General features: G+C 42.2%; 17 non-coding genes across 17 annotated transcripts; all 17 read left to right on the plus strand.

Moving 5' to 3' along the window:
• The first annotated feature begins 216 nt into the window (after nt 1–216).
• On the plus strand, nt 217–290 carry trnai-aau (transfer RNA isoleucine (anticodon AAU)). The gene has a single exon. It is a non-coding gene; the product is annotated as a tRNA-Ile (tRNA).
• Nucleotides 291–1,399: 1,109 nt separating this feature from the next.
• On the plus strand, nt 1,400–1,473 carry trnai-aau (transfer RNA isoleucine (anticodon AAU)). Its single transcript has one exon. It is a non-coding gene; the product is annotated as a tRNA-Ile (tRNA).
• Nucleotides 1,474–2,585: 1,112 nt separating this feature from the next.
• Nucleotides 2,586–2,659, plus strand: trnai-aau (transfer RNA isoleucine (anticodon AAU)). Its single transcript has one exon. It is a non-coding gene; the product is annotated as a tRNA-Ile (tRNA).
• A 1,109-nt stretch (nt 2,660–3,768) lies between these two features.
• trnai-aau (transfer RNA isoleucine (anticodon AAU)) lies at nt 3,769–3,842 on the plus strand. Its single transcript has one exon. It is a non-coding gene; the product is annotated as a tRNA-Ile (tRNA).
• Nucleotides 3,843–4,948: 1,106 nt separating this feature from the next.
• On the plus strand, nt 4,949–5,022 carry trnai-aau (transfer RNA isoleucine (anticodon AAU)). The gene has a single exon. It is a non-coding gene; the product is annotated as a tRNA-Ile (tRNA).
• Nucleotides 5,023–6,132: 1,110 nt separating this feature from the next.
• trnai-aau (transfer RNA isoleucine (anticodon AAU)) lies at nt 6,133–6,206 on the plus strand. Its single transcript has one exon. It is a non-coding gene; the product is annotated as a tRNA-Ile (tRNA).
• Nucleotides 6,207–7,315: 1,109 nt separating this feature from the next.
• On the plus strand, nt 7,316–7,389 carry trnai-aau (transfer RNA isoleucine (anticodon AAU)). The gene has a single exon. It is a non-coding gene; the product is annotated as a tRNA-Ile (tRNA).
• A 1,106-nt stretch (nt 7,390–8,495) lies between these two features.
• trnai-aau (transfer RNA isoleucine (anticodon AAU)) lies at nt 8,496–8,569 on the plus strand. Its single transcript has one exon. It is a non-coding gene; the product is annotated as a tRNA-Ile (tRNA).
• A 1,109-nt stretch (nt 8,570–9,678) lies between these two features.
• On the plus strand, nt 9,679–9,752 carry trnai-aau (transfer RNA isoleucine (anticodon AAU)). The gene has a single exon. It is a non-coding gene; the product is annotated as a tRNA-Ile (tRNA).
• Nucleotides 9,753–10,861: 1,109 nt separating this feature from the next.
• trnai-aau (transfer RNA isoleucine (anticodon AAU)) lies at nt 10,862–10,935 on the plus strand. Its single transcript has one exon. It is a non-coding gene; the product is annotated as a tRNA-Ile (tRNA).
• Nucleotides 10,936–12,035: 1,100 nt separating this feature from the next.
• Nucleotides 12,036–12,109, plus strand: trnai-aau (transfer RNA isoleucine (anticodon AAU)). The gene has a single exon. It is a non-coding gene; the product is annotated as a tRNA-Ile (tRNA).
• A 1,109-nt stretch (nt 12,110–13,218) lies between these two features.
• On the plus strand, nt 13,219–13,292 carry trnai-aau (transfer RNA isoleucine (anticodon AAU)). Its single transcript has one exon. It is a non-coding gene; the product is annotated as a tRNA-Ile (tRNA).
• A 1,109-nt stretch (nt 13,293–14,401) lies between these two features.
• Nucleotides 14,402–14,475, plus strand: trnai-aau (transfer RNA isoleucine (anticodon AAU)). The gene has a single exon. It is a non-coding gene; the product is annotated as a tRNA-Ile (tRNA).
• A 1,100-nt stretch (nt 14,476–15,575) lies between these two features.
• trnai-aau (transfer RNA isoleucine (anticodon AAU)) lies at nt 15,576–15,649 on the plus strand. The gene has a single exon. It is a non-coding gene; the product is annotated as a tRNA-Ile (tRNA).
• A 1,109-nt stretch (nt 15,650–16,758) lies between these two features.
• Nucleotides 16,759–16,832, plus strand: trnai-aau (transfer RNA isoleucine (anticodon AAU)). The gene has a single exon. It is a non-coding gene; the product is annotated as a tRNA-Ile (tRNA).
• A 1,109-nt stretch (nt 16,833–17,941) lies between these two features.
• Nucleotides 17,942–18,015, plus strand: trnai-aau (transfer RNA isoleucine (anticodon AAU)). The gene has a single exon. It is a non-coding gene; the product is annotated as a tRNA-Ile (tRNA).
• Nucleotides 18,016–19,124: 1,109 nt separating this feature from the next.
• trnai-aau (transfer RNA isoleucine (anticodon AAU)) lies at nt 19,125–19,198 on the plus strand. Its single transcript has one exon. It is a non-coding gene; the product is annotated as a tRNA-Ile (tRNA).
• The last annotated feature ends 572 nt before the right edge of the window (nt 19,199–19,770 follow it).

Raw genomic sequence — 19,770 nt, forward strand, 5'->3', positions numbered from 1 at the left:
ATGTTACGCGATGAACTTGGGTATCCCATACGGCCTACGTTCAAGCTATACACAACGATGATAGACTTGAATGAGCGACTTCAATCTTGCTTAGTCATTACAGCAAATGATAAAATAATTGCATTGAAAACAGTCATTTGTTTTTTAACAACAACTGAAAGTGTTTCAACTCACCTACTAAAAAAAAAAAATTGGTCGTCAAATACCTCAAAAGTAGGCCGGTTAGCTCAGCTGGTCAGAGCGTGGTGCTAATAACGCCAAGGTCATGGCTTCAATCCCCATACTGGCCACATCTTCACAGACATCTGCAACAACAGCACTTGTTTAGGGACTCTGCCAAAATCAGCCTTGAGTGGAAGTTGGTTTCAGTCTCATGCATTCGCAACTTCACTCACAACTCTCAACAAAAAACTCTTCCTTGCTCCATGTGCTCTGTTAAAGACTTATTCTTCAAATACTCTGTTCATTCTTTTATTTTCGCAGAGCTTCCAGTATCAGAGGTGTTTGAAATTTCAAACTTAGCTTGAGATTCCAAGTAAACACAAGAAACTTGTGTTAAAAAAGAAATGGACCAGTCTCACTGAATAATTACCTATAATCCCTCTATAGACCAGTGAGCAGTACTGACCAACATGCCATTAGGGTCATCAGGTGGGAACCTCCTTTCATCAGTGTGTCATCTAGTTTGGCCCACGACACCTCCAAGACGCACGAAATTGATCACTGGCATCCCAGAGTTACTCCCCTAACGCCAGCCATCACTGCTCCTCACACCTCAACAACCATCTTTTCTTCCACAACCACAAGCTACCCCAGCCTCTCAACACCTGCAAGCCTGTCATAGCGGGGTGGGGATACAAACCCTGGTACGAGTAGGGGGTAGAAATAGAAGAGGTAAAGATAAGTAGGACTGGGTTTCAAATCCTGGTTTGGGTAGGGGGTAATGAAAATATAGAGTGCGCCAGAGTCACTATCAAGGAGTTTTTCCCAGAGAAAAACTGAAAGGACTAAAAGTATAAAGATGAGTGTATTCAAACTCGTCTTTACGTTCATAAAATTAAGTCACAGGATTTTAAATGGAAGGTTAGAAGCGTTAGCACAAACACAAACAAAGTGCTTTGCAAGGTCTGTTCCATGTCAGAAATCTTCAAAAGGGCATGCAGTGTAAGTCTGAGTTGAGCTGATGTTACGCGATGAACTTGGGTATCCCATACGGCCTACGTTCAAGCTATACACAACGATGATAGACTTGAATGAGCGACTTCAATCTTGCTTAGTCATTACAGCAAATGATAAAATAATTGCATTGAAAGCAGTCATTTGTTTTTTAACAACAACTGAAAGTGTTTCAACTCACCTACTAAAAAAAAAAAATTGGTCGTCAAATACCTCAAAAGTAGGCCGGTTAGCTCAGCTGGTCAGAGCGTGGTGCTAATAACGCCAAGGTCATGGCTTCAATCCCCATACTGGCCACATCTTCACAGACATCTGCAACAACAGCACTTGTTTAGGGACTCTGCCAAAATCAGCCTTGAGTGGAAGTTGGTTTCAGTCTCATGCATTCGCAACTTCACTCACAACTCTCAACAAAAAACTCTTCCTTGCTCCATGTGCTCTGTTAAAGACTTATTCTTCAAATACTCTGTTCATTCTTTTATTTTCGCAGAGCTTCCAGTATCAGAGGTGTTTGAAATTTCAAACTTAGCTTGAGATTCCAAGTAAACACAAGAAACTTGTGTTAAAAAAGAAATGGACCAGTCTCACTGAATAATTACCTATAATCCCTCTATAGACCAGTGAGCAGTACTGACCAACATGCCATTAGGGTCATCAGGTGGGAACCTCCTTTCATCAGTGTGTCATCTAGTTTGGCCCACGACACCTCCAAGACGCACGAAATTGATCACTGGCATCCCAGAGTTACTCCCCTAACGCCAGCCATCACTGCTCCTCACACCTCAACAACCATCTTTTCTTCCACAACCACAAGCTACCCCAGCCTCTCAACACCTGCAAGCCTGTCATAGCGGGGTGGGGATACAAACCCTGGTACGAGTAGGGGGTAGAAATAGAAGAGGTAAAGATAAGTAGGACTGGGTTTCAAATCCTGGTTTGGGTAGGGGGTAATGAAAATATAGAGTGCGCCAGAGTCACTATCAAGGAGTTTTTCCCAGAGAAAAACTGAAAGGACTAAAAGTATAAAGATGAGTGTATTCAAACTCGTCTTTACGTTCATAAAATTAAGTCACAGGATTTTAAATGGAAGGTTAGAAGCGTTAGCACAAACACAAACAAAGTGCTTTGCGAGGTCTGTTCCATGTCAGAAATCTTCAAAAGGGCATGCAGTGTAAGTCTGAGTTGAGCTGATGTTACGCGATGAACTTGGGTATCCCATACGGCCTACGTTCAAGCTATACACAACGATGATAGACTTGAATTAGCGACTTCAATCTTGCTTAGTCATTACAGCAAATGATAAAATAATTGCATTGAAAGCAGTCATTTGTTTTTTTAACAACAACTGAAAAACTTTCAACTCACCTACTAAAAAAAAAAAAAATTGGTCGTCAAATACCTCAAAAGTAGGCCGGTTAGCTCAGCTGGTCAGAGCGTGGTGCTAATAACGCCAAGGTCATGGGTTCAATCCCCATACTGGCCACATCTTCACAGACAGCTGCAACAACAGCACTTGTTTAGGGACTCTGCCAAAATCAGCCGAGTGGAAGTTGGTTTCAGTCTCATGCATTCGCAACTTCACTCACAACTCTCAACAAAAAACTCTTCCTTGCTCCATGTGCTCTGTTAAAGACTTATTCTTCAAATACTCTGTTCATTCTTTTATTTTCGCAGAGCTTCCAGTATCAGAGGTGTTTGAAATTTCAAACTTAGCTTGAGATTCCAAGTAAACACAAGAAACTTGTGTTAAAAAAGAAATGGACCAGTCTCACTGAATAATTACCTATAATCCCTCTATAGACCAGTGAGCAGTACTGACCAACATGCCATTGGGGTCATCAGGTGGGAACCTCCTTTCATCAGTGTGTCATCTAGTTTGGCCCACGACACCTCCAAGACGCACGAAATTGATCACTGGCATCCCAGAGTTACTCCCCTAACGCCAGCCATCACTGCTCCTCACACCTCAACAACCATCTTTTCTTCCACAACCACAAGCTACCCCAGCCTCTCAACACCTGCAAGCCTGTCATAGCGGGGTGGGGATACAAACCCTGGTACGAGTAGGGGGTAGAAATAGAAGAGGTAAAGATAAGTAGGACTGGGTTTCAAATCCTGGTTTGGGTAGGGGGTAATGAAAATATAGAGTGCGCCAGAGTCACTATCAAGGAGTTTTTCCCAGAGAAAAACTGAAAGGACTAAAAGTATAAAGATGAGTGTATTCAAACTCGTCTTTACGTTCATAAAATTAAGTCACAGGATTTTAAATGGAAGGTTAGAAGCGTTAGCACAAACACAAACAAAGTGCTTTGCGAGGTCTGTTCCATGTCAGAAATCTTCAAAAGGGCATGCAGTGTAAGTCTGAGTTGAGCTGATGTTACGCGATGAACTTGGGTATCCCATACGGCCTACGTTCAAGCTATACACAACGATGATAGACTTGAATGAGCGACTTCAATCTTGCTTAGTCATTACAGCAAATGATAAAATAATTGCATTGAAAGCAGTCATTTGTTTTTTTAACAACAACTGAAAAACTTTCAACTCACCTACTAAAAAAAAAAAAATTGGTCGTCAAATACCTCAAAAGTAGGCCGGTTAGCTCAGCTGGTCAGAGCGTGGTGCTAATAACGCCAAGGTCATGGGTTCAATCCCCATACTGGCCACATCTTCACAGACAGCTGCAACAACAGCACTTGTTTAGGGACTCTGCCAAAATCAGCCGAGTGGAAGTTGGTTTCAGTCTCATGCATTCGCAACTTCACTCACAACTCTCAACAAAAAACTCTTCCTTGCTCCATGTGCTCTGTTAAAGACTTATTCTTCAAATACTCTGTTCATTCTTTTATTTTCGCAGAGCTTCCAGTATCAGAGGTGTTTGAAATTTCAAACTTAGCTTGAGATTCCAAGTAAACACAAGAAACTTGTGTTAAAAAAGAAATGGACCAGTCTCACTGAATAATTACCTATAATCCCTCTATAGACCAGTGAGCAGTACTGACCAACATGCCATTAGGGTCATCAGGTGGGAACCTCCTTTCATCAGTGTGTCATCTAGTTTGGCCCACGACACCTCCAAGACGCACGAAATTGATCACTGGCATCCCAGAGTTACTCCCCTAACGCCAGCCATCACTGCTCCTCACACCTCAACAACCATCTTTTCTTCCACAACCACAAGCTACCCCAGCCTCTCAACACCTGCAAGCCTGTCATAGCGGGGTGGGGATACAAACCCTGGTACGAGTAGGGGGTAGAAATAGAAGAGGTAAAGATAAGTAGGACTGGGTTTCAAATCCTGGTTTGGGTAGGGGGTAATGAAAATATAGAGTGCGCCAGAGTCACTATCAAGGAGTTTTTCCCAGAGAAAAACTGAAAGGACTAAAAGTATAAAGATGAGTGTATTCAAACTCGTCTTTACGTTCATAAAATTAAGTCACAGGATTTTAAATGGAAGGTTAGAAGCGTTAGCACAAACACAAACAAAGTGCTTTGCAAGGTCTGTTCCATGTCAGAAATCTTCAAAAGGGCATGCAGTGTAAGTCTGAGTTGAGCTGATGTTACGCGATGAACTTGGGTATCCCATACGGCCTACGTTCAAGCTATACACAACGATGATAGACTTGAATTAGCGACTTCAATCTTGCTTAGTCATTACAGCAAATGATAAAATAATTGCATTGAAAGCAGTCATTTGTTTTTTTAACAACTGAAAGTCTTTCAACTCACCTACTAAAAAAAAAAAAATTGGTTGTCAAATACCTCAAAAGTAGGCCGGTTAGCTCAGCTGGTCAGAGCGTGGTGCTAATAACGCCAAGGTCATGGGTTCAATCCCCATACTGGCCACATCTTCACAGACATCTGCAACAACAGCACTTGTTTAGGGACTCTGCCAAAATCAGCCGAGTGGAAGTTGGTTTCAGTCTCATGCATTCGCAACTTCACTCACAACTCTCAACAAAAAACTCTTCCTTGCTCCATGTGCTCTGTTAAAGACTTATTCTTCAAATACTCTGTTCATTCTTTTATTTTCGCAGAGCTTCCAGTATCAGAGGTGTTTGAAATTTCAAACTTAGCTTGAGATTCCAAGTAAACACAAGAAACTTGTGTTAAAAAAGAAATGGACCAGTCTCACTGAATAATTACCTATAATCCCTCTATAGACCAGTGAGCAGTACTGACCAACATGCCATTAGGGTCATCAGGTGGGAACCTCCTTTCATCAGTGTGTCATCTAGTTTGGCCCACGACACCTCCAAGACGCACGAAATTGATCACTGGCATCCCAGAGTTACTCCCCTAACGCCAGCCATCACTGCTCCTCACACCTCAACAACCATCTTTTCTTCCACAACCACAAGCTACCCCAGCCTCTCAACACCTGCAAGCCTGTCATAGCGGGGTGGGGATACAAACCCTGGTACGAGTAGGGGGTAGAAATAGAAGAGGTAAAGATAAGTAGGACTGGGTTTCAAATCCTGGTTTGGGTAGGGGGTAATGAAAATATAGAGTGCGCCAGAGTCACTATCAAGGAGTTTTTCCCAGAGAAAAACTGAAAGGACTAAAAGTATAAAGATGAGTGTATTCAAACTCGTCTTTACGTTCATAAAATTAAGTCACAGGATTTTAAATGGAAGGTTAGAAGCGTTAGCACAAACACAAACAAAGTGCTTTGCGAGGTCTGTTCCATGTCAGAAATCTTCAAAAGGGCATGCAGTGTAAGTCTGAGTTGAGCTGATGTTACGCGATGAACTTGGGTATCCCATACGGCCTACGTTCAAGCTATACACAACGATGATAGACTTGAATTAGCGACTTCAATCTTGCTTAGTCATTACAGCAAATGATAAAATAATTGCATTGAAAGCAGTCATTTGTTTTTTTAACAACAACTGAAAAACTTTCAACTCACCTACTAAAAAAAAAAAAAATTGGTCGTCAAATACCTCAAAAGTAGGCCGGTTAGCTCAGCTGGTCAGAGCGTGGTGCTAATAACGCCAAGGTCATGGGTTCAATCCCCATACTGGCCACATCTTCACAGACAGCTGCAACAACAGCACTTGTTTAGGGACTCTGCCAAAATCAGCCGAGTGGAAGTTGGTTTCAGTCTCATGCATTCGCAACTTCACTCACAACTCTCAACAAAAAACTCTTCCTTGCTCCATGTGCTCTGTTAAAGACTTATTCTTCAAATACTCTGTTCATTCTTTTATTTTCGCAGAGCTTCCAGTATCAGAGGTGTTTGAAATTTCAAACTTAGCTTGAGATTCCAAGTAAACACAAGAAACTTGTGTTAAAAAAGAAATGGACCAGTCTCACTGAATAATTACCTATAATCCCTCTATAGACCAGTGAGCAGTACTGACCAACATGCCATTGGGGTCATCAGGTGGGAACCTCCTTTCATCAGTGTGTCATCTAGTTTGGCCCACGACACCTCCAAGACGCACGAAATTGATCACTGGCATCCCAGAGTTACTCCCCTAACGCCAGCCATCACTGCTCCTCACACCTCAACAACCATCTTTTCTTCCACAACCACAAGCTACCCCAGCCTCTCAACACCTGCAAGCCTGTCATAGCGGGGTGGGGATACAAACCCTGGTACGAGTAGGGGGTAGAAATAGAAGAGGTAAAGATAAGTAGGACTGGGTTTCAAATCCTGGTTTGGGTAGGGGGTAATGAAAATATAGAGTGCGCCAGAGTCACTATCAAGGAGTTTTTCCCAGAGAAAAACTGAAAGGACTAAAAGTATAAAGATGAGTGTATTCAAACTCGTCTTTACGTTCATAAAATTAAGTCACAGGATTTTAAATGGAAGGTTAGAAGCGTTAGCACAAACACAAACAAAGTGCTTTGCGAGGTCTGTTCCATGTCAGAAATCTTCAAAAGGGCATGCAGTGTAAGTCTGAGTTGAGCTGATGTTACGCGATGAACTTGGGTATCCCATACGGCCTACGTTCAAGCTATACACAACGATGATAGACTTGAATGAGCGACTTCAATCTTGCTTAGTCATTACAGCAAATGATAAAATAATTGCATTGAAAGCAGTCATTTGTTTTTTTAACAACAACTGAAAAACTTTCAACTCACCTACTAAAAAAAAAAAAATTGGTCGTCAAATACCTCAAAAGTAGGCCGGTTAGCTCAGCTGGTCAGAGCGTGGTGCTAATAACGCCAAGGTCATGGGTTCAATCCCCATACTGGCCACATCTTCACAGACAGCTGCAACAACAGCACTTGTTTAGGGACTCTGCCAAAATCAGCCGAGTGGAAGTTGGTTTCAGTCTCATGCATTCGCAACTTCACTCACAACTCTCAACAAAAAACTCTTCCTTGCTCCATGTGCTCTGTTAAAGACTTATTCTTCAAATACTCTGTTCATTCTTTTATTTTCGCAGAGCTTCCAGTATCAGAGGTGTTTGAAATTTCAAACTTAGCTTGAGATTCCAAGTAAACACAAGAAACTTGTGTTAAAAAAGAAATGGACCAGTCTCACTGAATAATTACCTATAATCCCTCTATAGACCAGTGAGCAGTACTGACCAACATGCCATTAGGGTCATCAGGTGGGAACCTCCTTTCATCAGTGTGTCATCTAGTTTGGCCCACGACACCTCCAAGACGCACGAAATTGATCACTGGCATCCCAGAGTTACTCCCCTAACGCCAGCCATCACTGCTCCTCACACCTCAACAACCATCTTTTCTTCCACAACCACAAGCTACCCCAGCCTCTCAACACCTGCAAGCCTGTCATAGCGGGGTGGGGATACAAACCCTGGTACGAGTAGGGGGTAGAAATAGAAGAGGTAAAGATAAGTAGGACTGGGTTTCAAATCCTGGTTTGGGTAGGGGGTAATGAAAATATAGAGTGCGCCAGAGTCACTATCAAGGAGTTTTTCCCAGAGAAAAACTGAAAGGACTAAAAGTATAAAGATGAGTGTATTCAAACTCGTCTTTACGTTCATAAAATTAAGTCACAGGATTTTAAATGGAAGGTTAGAAGCGTTAGCACAAACACAAACAAAGTGCTTTGCAAGGTCTGTTCCATGTCAGAAATCTTCAAAAGGGCATGCAGTGTAAGTCTGAGTTGAGCTGATGTTACGCGATGAACTTGGGTATCCCATACGGCCTACGTTCAAGCTATACACAACGATGATAGACTTGAATTAGCGACTTCAATCTTGCTTAGTCATTACAGCAAATGATAAAATAATTGCATTGAAAGCAGTCATTTGTTTTTTTAACAACTGAAAGTCTTTCAACTCACCTACTAAAAAAAAAAAAATTGGTTGTCAAATACCTCAAAAGTAGGCCGGTTAGCTCAGCTGGTCAGAGCGTGGTGCTAATAACGCCAAGGTCATGGGTTCAATCCCCATACTGGCCACATCTTCACAGACATCTGCAACAACAGCACTTGTTTAGGGACTCTGCCAAAATCAGCCGAGTGGAAGTTGGTTTCAGTCTCATGCATTCGCAACTTCACTCACAACTCTCAACAAAAAACTCTTCCTTGCTCCATGTGCTCTGTTAAAGACTTATTCTTCAAATACTCTGTTCATTCTTTTATTTTCGCAGAGCTTCCAGTATCAGAGGTGTTTGAAATTTCAAACTTAGCTTGAGATTCCAAGTAAACACAAGAAACTTGTGTTAAAAAAGAAATGGACCAGTCTCACTGAATAATTACCTATAATCCCTCTATAGACCAGTGAGCAGTACTGACCAACATGCCATTAGGGTCATCAGGTGGGAACCTCCTTTCATCAGTGTGTCATCTAGTTTGGCCCACGACACCTCCAAGACGCACGAAATTGATCACTGGCATCCCAGAGTTACTCCCCTAACGCCAGCCATCACTGCTCCTCACACCTCAACAACCATCTTTTCTTCCACAACCACAAGCTACCCCAGCCTCTCAACACCTGCAAGCCTGTCATAGCGGGGTGGGGATACAAACCCTGGTACGAGTAGGGGGTAGAAATAGAAGAGGTAAAGATAAGTAGGACTGGGTTTCAAATCCTGGTTTGGGTAGGGGGTAATGAAAATATAGAGTGCGCCAGAGTCACTATCAAGGAGTTTTTCCCAGAGAAAAACTGAAAGGACTAAAAGTATAAAGATGAGTGTATTCAAACTCGTCTTTACGTTCATAAAATTAAGTCACAGGATTTTAAATGGAAGGTTAGAAGCGTTAGCACAAACACAAACAAAGTGCTTTGCAAGGTCTGTTCCATGTCAGAAATCTTCAAAAGGGCATGCAGTGTAAGTCTGAGTTGAGCTGATGTTACGCGATGAACTTGGGTATCCCATACGGCCTACGTTCAAGCTATACACAACGATGATAGACTTGAATTAGCGACTTCAATCTTGCTTAGTCATTACAGCAAATGATAAAATAATTGCATTGAAAGCAGTCATTTGTTTTTTTAACAACAACTGAAAGTCTTTCAACTCACCTACTAAAAAAAAAAAAATTGGTCGTCAAATACCTCAAAAGTAGGCCGGTTAGCTCAGCTGGTCAGAGCGTGGTGCTAATAACGCCAAGGTCATGGGTTCAATCCCCATACTGGCCACATCTTCACAGACATCTGCAACAACAGCACTTGTTTAGGGACTCTGCCAAAATCAGCCGAGTGGAAGTTGGTTTCAGTCTCATGCATTCGCAACTTCACTCACAACTCTCAACAAAAAACTCTTCCTTGCTCCATGTGCTCTGTTAAAGACTTATTCTTCAAATACTCTGTTCATTCTTTTATTTTCGCAGAGCTTCCAGTATCAGAGGTGTTTGAAATTTCAAACTTAGCTTGAGATTCCAAGTAAACACAAGAAACTTGTGTTAAAAAAGAAATGGACCAGTCTCACTGAATAATTACCTATAATCCCTCTATAGACCAGTGAGCAGTACTGACCAACATGCCATTAGGGTCATCAGGTGGGAACCTCCTTTCATCAGTGTGTCATCTAGTTTGGCCCACGACACCTCCAAGACGCACGAAATTGATCACTGGCATCCCAGAGTTACTCCCCTAACGCCAGCCATCACTGCTCCTCACACCTCAACAACCATCTTTTCTTCCACAACCACAAGCTACCCCAGCCTCTCAACACCTGCAAGCCTGTCATAGCGGGGTGGGGATACAAACCCTGGTACGAGTAGGGGGTAGAAATAGAAGAGGTAAAGATAAGTAGGACTGGGTTTCAAATCCTGGTTTGGGTAGGGGGTAATGAAAATATAGAGTGCGCCAGAGTCACTATCAAGGAGTTTTTCCCAGAGAAAAACTGAAAGGACTAAAAGTATAAAGATGAGTGTATTCAAACTCGTCTTTACGTTCATAAAATTAAGTCACAGGATTTTAAATGGAAGGTTAGAAGCGTTAGCACAAACACAAACAAAGTGCTTTGCGAGGTCTGTTCCATGTCAGAAATCTTCAAAAGGGCATGCAGTGTAAGTCTGAGTTGAGCTGATGTTACGCGATGAACTTGGGTATCCCATACGGCCTACGTTCAAGCTATACACAACGATGATAGACTTGAATTAGCGACTTCAATCTTGCTTAGTCATTACAGCAAATGATAAAATAATTGCATTGAAAGCAGTCATTTGTTTTTTTAACAACAACTGAAAGTCTTTCAACTCACCTACTAAAAAAAAAAAAATTGGTTGTCAAATACCTCAAAAGTAGGCCGGTTAGCTCAGCTGGTCAGAGCGTGGTGCTAATAACGCCAAGGTCATGGGTTCAATCCCCATACTGGCCACATCTTCACAGACATCTGCAACAACACCACTTGTTTAGGGACTCTGCCAAAATCAGCCGAGTGGAAGTTGGTTTCAGTCTCATGCATTCGCAACTTCACTCACAACTCTCAACAAAAAACTCTTCCTTGCTCTGTTAAAGACTTATTCTTCAAATACTCTGTTCATTCTTTTATTTTCGCAGAGCTTCCAGTATCAGAGGTGTTTGAAATTTCAAACTTAGCTTGAGATTCCAAGTAAACACAAGAAACTTGTGTTAACAAAGAAATGGACCAGTCTCACTGAATAATTACCTATAATCCCTCTATAGACCAGTGAGCAGTACTGACCAACATGCCATTAGGGTCATCAGGTGGGAACCTCCTTTCATCAGTGTGTCATCTAGTTTGGCCCACGACACCTCCAAGACGCACGAAATTGATCACTGGCATCCCAGAGTTACTCCCCTAACGCCAGCCATCACTGCTCCTCACACCTCAACAACCATCTTTTCTTCCACAACCACAAGCTACCCCAGCCTCTCAACACCTGCAAGCCTGTCATAGCGGGGTGGGGATACAAACCCTGGTACGAGTAGGGGGTAGAAATAGAAGAGGTAAAGATAAGTAGGACTGGGTTTCAAATCCTGGTTTGGGTAGGGGGTAATGAAAATATAGAGTGCGCCAGAGTCACTATCAAGGAGTTTTTCCCAGAGAAAAACTGAAAGGACTAAAAGTATAAAGATGAGTGTATTCAAACTCGTCTTTACGTTCATAAAATTAAGTCACAGGATTTTAAATGGAAGGTTAGAAGCGTTAGCACAAACACAAACAAAGTGCTTTGCAAGGTCTGTTCCATGTCAGAAATCTTCAAAAGGGCATGCAGTGTAAGTCTGAGTTGAGCTGATGTTACGCGATGAACTTGGGTATCCCATACGGCCTACGTTCAAGCTATACACAACGATGATAGACTTGAATTAGCGACTTCAATCTTGCTTAGTCATTACAGCAAATGATAAAATAATTGCATTGAAAGCAGTCATTTGTTTTTTTAACAACAACTGAAAGTCTTTCAACTCACCTACTAAAAAAAAAAAAATTGGTCGTCAAATACCTCAAAAGTAGGCCGGTTAGCTCAGCTGGTCAGAGCGTGGTGCTAATAACGCCAAGGTCATGGGTTCAATCCCCATACTGGCCACATCTTCACAGACATCTGCAACAACAGCACTTGTTTAGGGACTCTGCCAAAATCAGCCGAGTGGAAGTTGGTTTCAGTCTCATGCATTCGCAACTTCACTCACAACTCTCAACAAAAAACTCTTCCTTGCTCCATGTGCTCTGTTAAAGACTTATTCTTCAAATACTCTGTTCATTCTTTTATTTTTGCAGAGCTTCCAGTATCAGAGGTGTTTGAAATTTCAAACTTAGCTTGAGATTCCAAGTAAACACAAGAAACTTGTGTTAAAAAAGAAATGGACCAGTCTCACTGAATAATTACCTATAATCCCTCTATAGACCAGTGAGCAGTACTGACCAACATGCCATTAGGGTCATCAGGTGGGAACCTCCTTTCATCAGTGTGTCATCTAGTTTGGCCCACGACACCTCCAAGACGCACGAAATTGATCACTGGCATCCCAGAGTTACTCCCCTAACGCCAGCCATCACTGCTCCTCACACCTCAACAACCATCTTTTCTTCCACAACCACAAGCTACCCCAGCCTCTCAACACCTGCAAGCCTATCATAGCGGGGTGGGGATACAAACCCTGGTACGAGTAGGGGGTAGAAATAGAAGAGGTAAAGATAAGTAGGACTGGGTTTCAAATCCTTGTTTGGGTAGGGGGTAATGAAAATATAGAGTGCGCCAGAGTCACTATCAAGGAGTTTTTCCCAGAGAAAAACTGAAAGGACTAAAAGTATAAAGATGAGTGTATTCAAACTCGTCTTTACGTTCATAAAATTAAGTCACAGGATTTTAAATGGAAGGTTAGAAGCGTTAGCACAAACACAAACAAAGTGCTTTGCAAGGTCTGTTCCATGTCAGAAATCTTCAAAAGGGCATGCAGTGTAAGTCTGAGTTGAGCTGATGTTACGCGATGAACTTGGGTATCCCATACGGCCTACGTTCAAGCTATACACAACGATGATAGACTTGAATTAGCGACTTCAATCTTGCTTAGTCATTACAGCAAATGATAAAATAATTGCATTGAAAGCAGTCATTTGTTTTTTTAACAACAACTGAAAGTCTTTCAACTCACCTACTAAAAAAAAAAAAATTGGTCGTCAAATACCTCAAAAGTAGGCCGGTTAGCTCAGCTGGTCAGAGCGTGGTGCTAATAACGCCAAGGTCATGGGTTCAATCCCCATACTGGCCACATCTTCACAGACATCTGCAACAACAGCACTTGTTTAGGGACTCTGCCAAAATCAGCCGAGTGGAAGTTGGTTTCAGTCTCATGCATTCGCAACTTCACTCACAACTCTCAACAAAAAACTCTTCCTTGCTCCATGTGCTCTGTTAAAGACTTGTTCTTCAAATACTCTGTTCATTCTTTTATTTTCGCAGAGCTTCCAGTATCAGAGGTGTTTGAAATTTCAAACTTAGCTTGAGATTCCAAGTAAACACAAGAAACTTGTGTTAAAAAAGAAATGGACCAGTCTCACTGAATAATTACCTATAATCCCTCTATAGACCAGTGAGCAGTACTGACCAACATGCCATTAGGGTCATCAGGTGGGAACCTCCTTTCATCAGTGTGTCATCTAGTTTGGCCCACGACACCTCCAAGACGCACGAAATTGATCACTGGCATCCCAGAGTTACTCCCCTAACGCCAGCCATCACTGCTCCTCACACCTCAACAACCATCTTTTCTTCCACAACCACAAGCTACCCCAGCCTCTCAACACCTGCAAGCCTGTCATAGCGGGGTGGGGATACAAACCCTGGTACGAGTAGGGGGTAGAAATAGAAGAGGTAAAGATAAGTAGGACTGGGTTTCAAATCCTGGTTTGGGTAGGGGGTAATGAAAATATAGAGGGCGCCAGAGTCACTATCAAGGAGTTTTTCCCAGAGAAAAACTGAAAGGACTAAAAGTATAAAGATGAGTGTATTCAAACTCGTCTTTACGTTCATAAAATTAAGTCACAGGATTTTAAATGGAAGGTTAGAAGCGTTAGCACAAACACAAACAAAGTGCTTTGCAAGGTCTGTTCCATGTCAGAAATCTTCAAAAGGGCATGCAGTGTAAGTCTGAGTTGAGCTGATGTTACGCGATGAACTTGGGTATCCCATACGGCCTACGTTCAAGCTATACACAACGATGATAGACTTGAATTAGCGACTTCAATCTTGCTTAGTCATTACAGCAAATGATAAAATAATTGCATTGAAAGCAGTCATTTGTTTTTTTAACAACAACTGAAAGTCTTTCAACTCACCTACTAAAAAAAAAAAAATTGGTTGTCAAATACCTCAAAAGTAGGCCGGTTAGCTCAGCTGGTCAGAGCGTGGTGCTAATAACGCCAAGGTCATGGGTTCAATCCCCATACTGGCCACATCTTCACAGACATCTGCAACAACACCACTTGTTTAGGGACTCTGCCAAAATCAGCCGAGTGGAAGTTGGTTTCAGTCTCATGCATTCGCAACTTCACTCACAACTCTCAACAAAAAACTCTTCCTTGCTCTGTTAAAGACTTATTCTTCAAATACTCTGTTCATTCTTTTATTTTCGCAGAGCTTCCAGTATCAGAGGTGTTTGAAATTTCAAACTTAGCTTGAGATTCCAAGTAAACACAAGAAACTTGTGTTAACAAAGAAATGGACCAGTCTCACTGAATAATTACCTATAATCCCTCTATAGACCAGTGAGCAGTACTGACCAACATGCCATTAGGGTCATCAGGTGGGAACCTCCTTTCATCAGTGTGTCATCTAGTTTGGCCCACGACACCTCCAAGACGCACGAAATTGATCACTGGCATCCCAGAGTTACTCCCCTAACGCCAGCCATCACTGCTCCTCACACCTCAACAACCATCTTTTCTTCCACAACCACAAGCTACCCCAGCCTCTCAACACCTGCAAGCCTGTCATAGCGGGGTGGGGATACAAACCCTGGTACGAGTAGGGGGTAGAAATAGAAGAGGTAAAGATAAGTAGGACTGGGTTTCAAATCCTGGTTTGGGTAGGGGGTAATGAAAATATAGAGTGCGCCAGAGTCACTATCAAGGAGTTTTTCCCAGAGAAAAACTGAAAGGACTAAAAGTATAAAGATGAGTGTATTCAAACTCGTCTTTACGTTCATAAAATTAAGTCACAGGATTTTAAATGGAAGGTTAGAAGCGTTAGCACAAACACAAACAAAGTGCTTTGCAAGGTCTGTTCCATGTCAGAAATCTTCAAAAGGGCATGCAGTGTAAGTCTGAGTTGAGCTGATGTTACGCGATGAACTTGGGTATCCCATACGGCCTACGTTCAAGCTATACACAACGATGATAGACTTGAATTAGCGACTTCAATCTTGCTTAGTCATTACAGCAAATGATAAAATAATTGCATTGAAAGCAGTCATTTGTTTTTTTAACAACAACTGAAAGTCTTTCAACTCACCTACTAAAAAAAAAAAAATTGGTCGTCAAATACCTCAAAAGTAGGCCGGTTAGCTCAGCTGGTCAGAGCGTGGTGCTAATAACGCCAAGGTCATGGGTTCAATGCCCATACTGGCCACATCTTCACAGACATCTGCAACAACAGCACTTGTTTAGGGACTCTGCCAAAATCAGCCAAGTGGAAGTTGGTTTCAGTCTCATGCATTCGCAACTTCACTCACAACTCTCAACAAAAAACTCTTCCTTGCTCCATGTGCTCTGTTAAAGACTTATTCTTCAAATACTCTGTTCATTCTTTTATTTTCGCAGAGCTTCCAGTATCAGAGGTGTTTGAAATTTCAAACTTAGCTTGAGATTCCAAGTAAACACAAGAAACTTGTGTTAAAAAAGAAATGGACCAGTCTCACTGAATAATTACCTATAATCCCTCTATAGACCAGTGAGCAGTACTGACCAACATGCCATTAGGGTCATCAGGTGGGAACCTCCTTTCATCAGTGTGTCATCTAGTTTGGCCCACGACACCTCCAAGACGCACGAAATTGATCACTGGCATCCCAGAGTTACTCCCCTAACGCCAGCCATCACTGCTCCTCACACCTCAACAACCATCTTTTCTTCCACAACCACAAGCTACCCCAGCCTCTCAACACCTGCAAGCCTGTCATAGCGGGGTGGGGATACAAACCCTGGTACGAGTAGGGGGTAGAAATAGAAGAGGTAAAGATAAGTAGGACTGGGTTTCAAATCCTGGTTTGGGTAGGGGGTAATGAAAATATAGAGGGCGCCAGAGTCACTATCAAGGAGTTTTTCCCAGAGAAAAACTGAAAGGACTAAAAGTATAAAGATGAGTGTATTCAAACTCGTCTTTACGTTCATAAAATTAAGTCACAGGATTTTAAATGGAAGGTTAGAAGCGTTAGCACAAACACAAACAAAGTGCTTTGCAAGGTCTGTTCCATGTCAGAAATCTTCAAAAGGGCATGCAGTGTAAGTCTGAGTTGAGCTGATGTTACGCGATGAACTTGGGTATCCCATACGGCCTACGTTCAAGCTATACACAACGATGATAGACTTGAATTAGCGACTTCAATCTTGCTTAGTCATTACAGCAAATGATAAAATAATTGCATTGAAAGCAGTCATTTGTTTTTTTAACAACAACTGAAAGTCTTTCAACTCACCTACTAAAAAAAAAAAAATTGGTCGTCAAATACCTCAAAAGTAGGCCGGTTAGCTCAGCTGGTCAGAGCGTGGTGCTAATAACGCCAAGGTCATGGGTTCAATCCCCATACTGGCCACATCTTCACAGACATCTGCAACAACAGCACTTGTTTAGGGACTCTGCCAAAATCAGCCGAGTGGAAGTTGGTTTCAGTCTCATGCATTCGCAACTTCACTCACAACTCTCAACAAAAAACTCTTCCTTGCTCCATGTGCTCTGTTAAAGACTTATTCTTCAAATACTCTGTTCATTCTTTTATTTTCGCAGAGCTTCCAGTATCAGAGGTGTTTGAAATTTCAAACTTAGCTTGAGATTCCAAGTAAACACAAGAAACTTGTGTTAAAAAAGAAATGGACCAGTCTCACTGAATAATTACCTATAATCCCTCTATAGACCAGTGAGCAGTACTGACCAACATGCCATTAGGGTCATCAGGTGGGAACCTCCTTTCATCAGTGTGTCATCTAGTTTGGCCCACGACACCTCCAAGACGCACGAAATTGATCACTGGCATCCCAGAGTTACTCCCCTAACGCCAGCCATCACTGCTCCTCACACCTCAACAACCATCTTTTCTTCCACAACCACAAGCTACCCCAGCCTCTCAACACCTGCAAGCCTGTCATAGCGGGGTGGGGATACAAACCCTGGTACGAGTAGGGGGTAGAAATAGAAGAGGTAAAGATAAGTAGGACTGGGTTTCAAATCCTGGTTTGGGTAGGGGGTAATGAAAATATAGAGTGCGCCAGAGTCACTATCAAGGAGTTTTTCCCAGAGAAAAACTGAAAGGACTAAAAGTATAAAGATGAGTGTATTCAAACTCGTCTTTACGTTCATAAAATTAAGTCACAGGATTTTAAATGGAAGGTTAGAAGCGTTAGCACAAACACAAACAAAGTGCTTTGCAAGGTCTGTTCCATGTCAGAAATCTTCAAAAGGGCATGCAGTGTAAGTCTGAGTTGAGCTGATGTTACGCGATGAACTTGGGTATCCCATACGGCCTACGTTCAAGCTATACACAACGATGATAGACTTGAATTAGCGACTTCAATCTTGCTTAGTCATTACAGCAAATGATAAAATAATTGCATTGAAAGCAGTCATTTGTTTTTTTAACAACAACTGAAAGTCTTTCAACTCACCTACTAAAAAAAAAAAAATTGGTCGTCAAATACCTCAAAAGTAGGCCGGTTAGCTCAGCTGGTCAGAGCGTGGTGCTAATAACGCCAAGGTCATGGGTTCAATGCCCATACTGGCCACATCTTCACAGACATCTGCAACAACAGCACTTGTTTAGGGACTCTGCCAAAATCAGCCGAGTGGAAGTTGGTTTCAGTCTCATGCATTCGCAACTTCACTCACAACTCTCAACAAAAAACTCTTCCTTGCTCCATGTGCTCTGTTAAAGACTTATTCTTCAAATACTCTGTTCATTCTTTTATTTTCGCAGAGCTTCCAGTATCAGAGGTGTTTGAAATTTCAAACTTAGCTTGAGATTCCAAGTAAACACAAGAAACTTGTGTTAAAAAAGAAATGGACCAGTCTCACTGAATAATTACCTATAATCCCTCTATAGACCAGTGAGCAGTACTGACCAACATGCCATTAGGGTCATCAGGTGGGAACCTCCTTTCATCAGTGTGTCATCTAGTTTGGCCCACGACACCTCCAAGACGCACGAAATTGATCACTGGCATCCCAGAGTTACTCCCCTAACGCCAGCCATCACTGCTCCTCACACCTCAACAACCATCTTTTCTTCCACAACCACAAGCTACCCCAGCCTCTCAACACCTGCAAGCCTGTCATAGCGGGGTGGGGATACAAACCCTGGTACGAGTAGGGGGTAGAAATAGAAGAGGTAAAGATAAGTAGGACTGGGTTTCAAATCCTGGTTTGGGTAGGGGGTAATGAAAATATAGAGTGCGCCAGAGTCACTATCAAGGAGTTTTTCCCAGAGAAAAACTGAAAGGACTAAAAGTATAAAGATGAGTGTATTCAAACTCGTCTTTACGTTCATAAAATTAAGTCACAGGATTTTAAATGGAAGGTTAGAAGCGTTAGCACAAACACAAACAAAGTGCTTTGCAAGGTCTGTTCCATGTCAGAAATCTTCAAAAGGGCATGCAGTGTAAGTCTGAGTTGAGCTGATGTTACGCGATGAACTTGGGTATCCCATACGGCCTACGTTCAAGCTATACACAACGATGATAGACTTGAATTAGCGACTTCAATCTTGCTTAGTCATTACAGCAAATGATAAAATAATTGCATTGAAAGCAGTCATTTGTTTTTTTAACAACAACTGAAAGTCTTTCAACTCACCTACTAAAAAAAAAAAAATTGGTCGTCAAATACCTCAAAAGTAGGCCGGTTAGCTCAGCTGGTCAGAGCGTGGTGCTAATAACGCCAAGGTCATGGGTTCAATCCCCATACTGGCCACATCTTCACAGACATCTGCAACAACAGCACTTGTTTAGGGACTCTGCCAAAATCAGCCGAGTGGAAGTTGGTTTCAGTCTCATGCATTCGCAACTTCACTCACAACTCTCAACAAAAAACTCTTCCTTGCTCCATGTGCTCTGTTAAAGACTTATTCTTCAAATACTCTGTTCATTCTTTTATTTTCGCAGAGCTTCCAGTATCAGAGGTGTTTGAAATTTCAAACTTAGCTTGAGATTCCAAGTAAACACAAGAAACTTGTGTTAAAAAAGAAATGGACCAGTCTCACTGAATAATTACCTATAATCCCTCTATAGACCAGTGAGCAGTACTGACCAACATGCCATTAGGGTCATCAGGTGGGAACCTCCTTTCATCAGTGTGTCATCTAGTTTGGCCCACGACACCTCCAAGACGCACGAAATTGATCACTGGCATCCCAGAGTTACTCCCCTAACGCCAGCCATCACTGCTCCTCACACCTCAACAACCATCTTTTCTTCCACAACCACAAGCTACCCCAGCCTCTCAACACCTGCAAGCCTATCATAGCGGGGTGGGGATACAAACCC

This window comes from Leuresthes tenuis, unplaced genomic scaffold (genome assembly GCF_036924035.1).
Source record: "Leuresthes tenuis unplaced genomic scaffold, fLeuTen1.0.hap1 SCAF_9, whole genome shotgun sequence".
NCBI classification, from domain to species: domain Eukaryota; kingdom Metazoa; phylum Chordata; class Actinopteri; order Atheriniformes; family Atherinopsidae; genus Leuresthes; species Leuresthes tenuis.